Below are 6,000 nucleotides of genomic sequence, written 5' to 3'. Positions count from 1 at the left end.
ATGTGATTGGACACACAAGGAATTTCTCTTTGGTGCAGAGGCTCTTAGTGTACATAAAAGAAAAAGAGACATTTGTCAAGAATCATGAGGTAAAAAAACAATGATTTTCCTAGAGCGGTGTTTCCCAACCTTGGCAACTTGAAGCGATCTGGACTTCAACTCCCAGAATTCCCCAGCCAGCGCGCAACGAGGACCCCCGATTGTTGGGGGCAAGATCCCTCCTCTCTATAAACCGCTTCGACGGGGCTGTCAAAGCAGCGTAAAGCCGTATATAGATCTAAAGTGCTGTTGCTAAGCGCTACAAACGCGGCCATCGAGCCCAGATGACACTGGCGCTGCTCGGCGGCCGAGGGGAGGGTCTATATATATATATCTAGAGAGCCAGGGAAGGGGGCGGCAACGGGAGGGGGCGTGTCCTCCTTCATGCCCCGCCCACTCGGGCGGACGGGGGGGGGGAGAGCCAGAAGTGTCCTGGGCGGCCGGAGTTACTAGCGCGGGCACCCGAAGGCAGAGAAGAAGCGGCAGCAGCAGCCCGGCTGGGAAGCACCGAGCCGTCGTCGCCCCGCTCCGAAGGCAGAAGCGGCGTGGGGGAAGCAGCAGCTCGGCGCCCCATCTACCGGCAGCGGAGGATCCCCGCCACGCCACCCCCTATGGGCTCGCCGCTGCGGCCGTGGGTTTCTTGGGCGAGCCTCCTCTGGGGCAGCCTGGCCGGTGAGTGGAAGGGCGGGAGGGGGCGCTTGAGGGGCTCCCTTCCTCTTCCTCTCCCCCCCCCCCGGCGTCTTCTCCCCCCCCCCTGCCAAGATGGCCGAGGGCCCGCGGACCTGTTTCCCTGGCCGGCCGCCCGTCCGGGCGGAGCAGGCAGCGGCGGCCGGGAGGAGACGCCCTTTCCTGGCGCGCGCTCACCTGGCCGGGCGCTCTCGGCGGACACACACACACACCAGGAGGGAGGGAGGGAGGGAGGGGGAGAGTTTCGGGCGAAACTGAGGGAGGGGGAGACCCGCGCTTTTCTCCTCAGGGAAGCGGAGCGCTCGGCTTCGACGGGGGAGGGAATCGCTTGGGGTCCTTTCCCGCCCACCCTCGAGGGAGGCTTCTCCGCTGGAAGGGGAAGGAGGAAGGGGAGAGGTCTTGCTTCCGAAGGCCCGGGGTGGGGAGGGAGGGAGGAAGAGAATGGAAAGAGGTCTGCGGAGAGGGGCGGCATACAAATCCAATAAGTAAATAAATAAAATAAAGGAAGGAGGAAGGGAATGGAAGGAGGAAGAGAATGAAATGGAGGGATGGAAGCACAGAGGGAATGGAAGGAAGGAAGGGAATGGAAGGAGGGAGGGAATGGAAGGAAGGACAGAAGGAAGGGAATGGAAGGAGGGAGGAATAGAATGGAAGGAAGGAAGGGAATAGAATGGAAGGAGGGAGGGAATGGAAGGAAGGACAGAAGGAAGGGAATGGAGGGAGGGAGGGAATGGAAGGAAGGAAGGAAGGAAGGAAGAAGGGGAGGGCAATCCCCCTTCCACCCATTTGCCCCGCAGTCTAATTCGTTTTCTATATGGATCGGTTTTAATAGCAGTTTGTTTCGAAAGGAATGATGGGGGGGGGCTCTTGAGATTGGAGCCCTGGCATCTGCAAGCCCCCATCTCCCAGTGGGGCACCTCAAATCCATTTCAGGCTGGATCCCTGGCATTCCTCCTCTCCCTTCCTTCCTCCCTTCCTCCCTCCCTCCCTCCCTTCCTTCCTTCCTTCCTTGTGTGGTTGGGGATGAAAAGGCAGCCACTGAGGTTTTTCCACCACCAACCCTTCTGGGTTTCTCAGCCCCTGGACTAAGTAGTTGCTAAGCTGCTCCCTCTTGCATCTGTCAGAGGAGAGAAGAAGCCCTTACTAAGCCCACCGGCTGTTGCTTGCTCCGGCTTTTGAATCCAGACCTTCTGGGTCAACACAGCCCCCCGAAGGCTCTCTGTCCGCAATGGTTCGCAACACCTGCTAAACCCCCGTTTAGGTGGGCATCGGTACGGCAGGGAATCGGTCCTTCCATTGCAGGTTGCACAAACATCCAGGCTTATCAGCTGGCCACTGTTAGGGATCTAAACCAGGGCTCCTTGGAATGGGGTGGGAATCAGAGAAGGAATCTTTTTCCAAATGAAGATGTTTTATTTAAAAGGTAGAAGCTTTTGAGGAGCTAGCGTGCTCTTCCTTGGTGTGTGCCGAAAGTGTTTTTTTCAAAAGAGAGCTGGACTTCGTTTTTTCCTTGAGGATGTTTTTGCTTCTCATCCAAGAATCTTCTTCAGTTCAGGAAGAATTATCTTGCATCACCTGTGGGATTTGCTTGGCATTAAGTGGGGGAAAGGGACTGTTTTTAAAGAGTCTAAAGTCACCTGTTTGAATTCCTGCAAGTGCCCCTCCTTCCTTCCTTCTGTCCTTTCGTCCGTCCATTGTCTCCCTTCTTCCCTTTTCTTTCTCTCCCTTCTTCCTTCCTTCTTTCTTTCATTCTCTCCTTCCTTCTCCCTTCTCTTTCCTTCCTTATTTCCTTCTCTCTTTCCCTTCTCTTTCTTTCCTTCTCCCTTCCTTTTCCTTCTCTTTCCTTATTTCTCTCTTTCCCTTCCCTTCCTTCTCTCGTTCTTTCTCTTTTCTTTCCTTCCTTATTTCTTTCCATTCTCTTTCCTTCCTTATTTCCTTCTTTCTTTCCCTTCCCATTCCTTCCTCCCCTCTTTCTTTATCTTTTATTTCCTTCCTTCCTCCTTTCTTTCCCTTCTCTTTCCTTCCTTATTTCTTTCTTTCCCTTCTCTTTCTTTCCTTCTCCCTTCCTTTCCCTTCTCTTTCCTTCCTTATTTCCTTCTTTCTTTCCCTTCCCATTCCTTTCTTCCCTCTTTCTTTCTCTTTTCTTTCCTCCCTCCCTCCCTCCTTTCTTTCCATTCTCTTTCCTTCCTTCTTCTCTCCCTCCTTCTTTCCTTCCTTCCTCCTTTCTTTCCCTTCTTTCCTTCCTTCCCCCCTCCTTTCCTTTCCCTTCTTCCTCCCTCCCTTTCTCCTTCCTTCCTTCCCACTTCCTTCCCTCCCTTCCCATATCCTAAACTAATGGACTGAACTAGATGATCTCTAAAGATCCTTCCCACGATTAAATGTTGTCCCATATTTCCCACCGTATCCTAGCAGAGAAATTCCTGTATGCTTTCTCGGGTGTTGAAAGGCAACGCATCAGAAAGGTTCCAGATTCGAACCCTTAGCTTTAGGATGTTGCCCCATGGAAGCTCAATTACATCCCACAGGAGACCATGACGAGAGAGGGTGAGAGTGTGGAATGGTATTTTCCCAGGAAAAAAAACCCCAAAATACCCCAAAGTCCATCTTTCTCAACCATGGCAACTTTTAAAGGCAGGTGGACTTCAATTCCCAGAATTCCCCAGCCCACAGACCTTAGCAAAAACTTCAGAAGAGAAGGATTTAGGGGTAGAGATTTCTGACAGTCTCAAAATGGGTGAACAGTGTGGTCGGGCGGTAGGAAAGGCAAGTAGGATGCTTGGCTGCATAGCTAGGGGTATAACAAGCAGGAAGAGGGAGATTGTGATCCCCTTATATAGAGCGCTGGTGAGACCACATTTGGAATACTGCGTTCAGTTCTGGAGACCTCACCTACAAAAAGATATTGACAAAATTGAAGGGGTCCAAAGACGGGCTACAAGAATGGTGGCAGGTCTCAAGCATAAAACGTATCAGGAAAGACTTCATGAACTCCATCTGTAGAGTCTGGAGGACAGAAGGAAAAGGGGGGACATGATCGAAACATTTAAATATGTTAAAGGGTTAAATAAGGTCCAGGAGGGAAGTGTTTTTAATAGGAAAGTGAACACAAGAACAAGGGGACACAATCTGAAGTTAGTTGGGGGAAAGATCAAAAGCAACGTGAGGAAATATTATTTTACTGAAAGAGTAGTAGATCCTTGGAACAAACTTCCAGCAGACGTGGTTGGGAAATCCACAGTAACTGAATTTAAACATGCCTGGGATAAACATATATCCATCCTAAGATAAAATACAGGAAATAGTAAAAGGGCAGACTAGATGGACCAAGAGGTCTTTTTCTGCCGTCAGTCTTCTATGTTTCTATGTTTCTATGTTTTTCCAAATTGCCAATCTAAGTTCTCTCGTTTCCTTGCAACCTTTTCAAGGGAGTTAATTCCTGGAACATTCTCTTCTCATATTGTTGCAAAGTGTACATAGCTGAGCTCCTGTTTTTTCTTAAAAGCTGGCATTGGATAACCATCCCGTGTTATGCGTGGAATTTGTTTTTCTGGAAAGAAACTTATTTTGGCCTGCCTCGCCCATCATGATGAGCCCTTGATATCTGGTCCCTTCTTAGCCAGTGCACCAAGTGTGGTGGTCTATAAACTATGGCGTTTGGCTACGCACCATGCGTCAACCCTTGCCGGTTGTGGTACAAGTTGCACTTTCTTTTGTGAGGTCCAGTTGCATCACTGTGTTTTCTGAGGAAGTGCCTGAGGCTGGCTGGATTTAATTCACTAAGGAAACTTGGAATTGCTAATTAAAACAATTGGACATGTTAATCTGTTTGTTTTGCATTCCAACCCGTTGTAGTCTTTCTAAAAAAAAAACCTGGATACAGTATATGTATTTAGTGGTAGGGGCTGCCTTATCGAAATTAGAAGCAAACATTTTTTTAAAGTCTGCTGCCTTCCGAAATAAACTTAAACCACATTGAATTGGAATCTGCTTGGAGAGTTTTACTTTCCATGTGTTTGGTTTAGGGAGGAGGGTGGAGTAGGGGAGAAAGAGTGGGAGTAGGAGAGAGAAGAAAGAATGGGAAGGAGGAGAGGGAAAGGAGGGAAGGGAGGAGAAGGAAGAGAGGAAGGGAGAGTGAGAGAAAAAAGGTCTGAAGGAAAGGGAGAGAAAGGAGAAGCAAGAAAGGAAGGGGAGAGAAAGAAAGAAAGAAAGAGAAAAGGGATAAGAGAGAAAGAGGGAGTGAGAGAGAAGAAAGAACAGTAAAGTAGGAGAGAGGGGGAAGGAAGGATAAAGGAGAGAAAGAAAGAAGGAGGAGGGTGAAAGAAGGGAGAAAGAATAGGAAGGAAATGAAGGAGAAGGGAGAGAAAAAAGAGGAAGGAAGGAAAGTCACCTGCTGGAATTCGAACTGGTGACTATTTAGACACATTTATTTCTCTCCCTAATAGCCAAGCAAGTTGCACAGTGCAGCTTTGAGGGTTTGTTACTACGTGTGATGTAACGCATTACTTTCAATCAACAATAGTGTGAGAGGGATCTTGGAGTCCTAGTGGACAACCATTTAAATAAGAGCCAGCCGTGTGTAGCAGCTTCCAAAAAAGCCAACACAGTTCTAGGCTGCATTAACAGAGGGAGAGAATCAAGGTCACGTGAAGTGTTAATACCACTTTACAAGGCCTTGATAAGGCCACACTTGGAATAATGCATTGAGTTTTGGTCGCCACAATGATAAAAGATGTTGAGACTTTAGAAAGAGTGCAGAGAAGAGCAACAAAGATGATTAGGGGACTGAAGGCTAAAACATATGAAGAACAGTTGCAGGAACTGGGCATGGCTAGTTTAATGAAAAAAGGACCAGGGGAGACAGGATAGCAGTGTTCCCATATCTCAGGGGTTGCCACAAAGAAGAGACAGTCAAGCTATTCTCCAAACAGAGAGTAGGACAAGAAGCAACAGGTAGAAACTAAACAAGGAGAGAAATAACTTAGAACTAAGGAGTCAGAACGGTTGATCAGTGGAACAGAAGTTGCCTCCAGAAGTTGTGAATGCTCCATCAGATGTTGGAGATGTTGGGTAACCATTTGTCTGAAGTATTGCAGGGTTTCCTGCCTAAGCAGGGGGGTGGGTTGGACTAGAAGACCTCCAAGGTCCCTTCCAACTCTGTTGTTGTTGTTGTTGATTGGTTGTTGTTGTTGTTATATTATGTCAGTACAACACAGCAAACGAGATCACTATGCTGGATTTCGTATTTCATCCCCAGTCGGTCGCTTCCCAAGCACC

At 48.7% G+C, this 6,000-nt stretch overlaps 1 protein-coding gene across 2 annotated transcripts in view; it reads left to right on the top strand.

The window, feature by feature from the left end:
* The first annotated feature begins 256 nt into the window (after positions 1-256).
* Positions 257-6,000, top strand: part of NECTIN2 (nectin cell adhesion molecule 2) — an 89,965-nt gene continuing 84,221 nt past the window's right edge. Inside the window, exon 1 of one of the 2 annotated variants that reach the window (XM_070764179.1) lies at positions 257-711. The gene's annotated coding sequence lies outside the window, so the exon portion shown is untranslated. The remainder of the gene's footprint in view (positions 712-6,000) is intronic. The other variant, XM_070764176.1, reaches the window with a different exon arrangement.

This window comes from Erythrolamprus reginae, chromosome 11 (assembly GCF_031021105.1).
Source record: "Erythrolamprus reginae isolate rEryReg1 chromosome 11, rEryReg1.hap1, whole genome shotgun sequence".
NCBI lineage: Eukaryota > Metazoa > Chordata > Lepidosauria > Squamata > Dipsadidae > Erythrolamprus > Erythrolamprus reginae.
The sequence above is the reverse complement of the archived record's forward strand: the minus strand, read 5'-3'. Positions and strand labels throughout refer to the sequence as shown.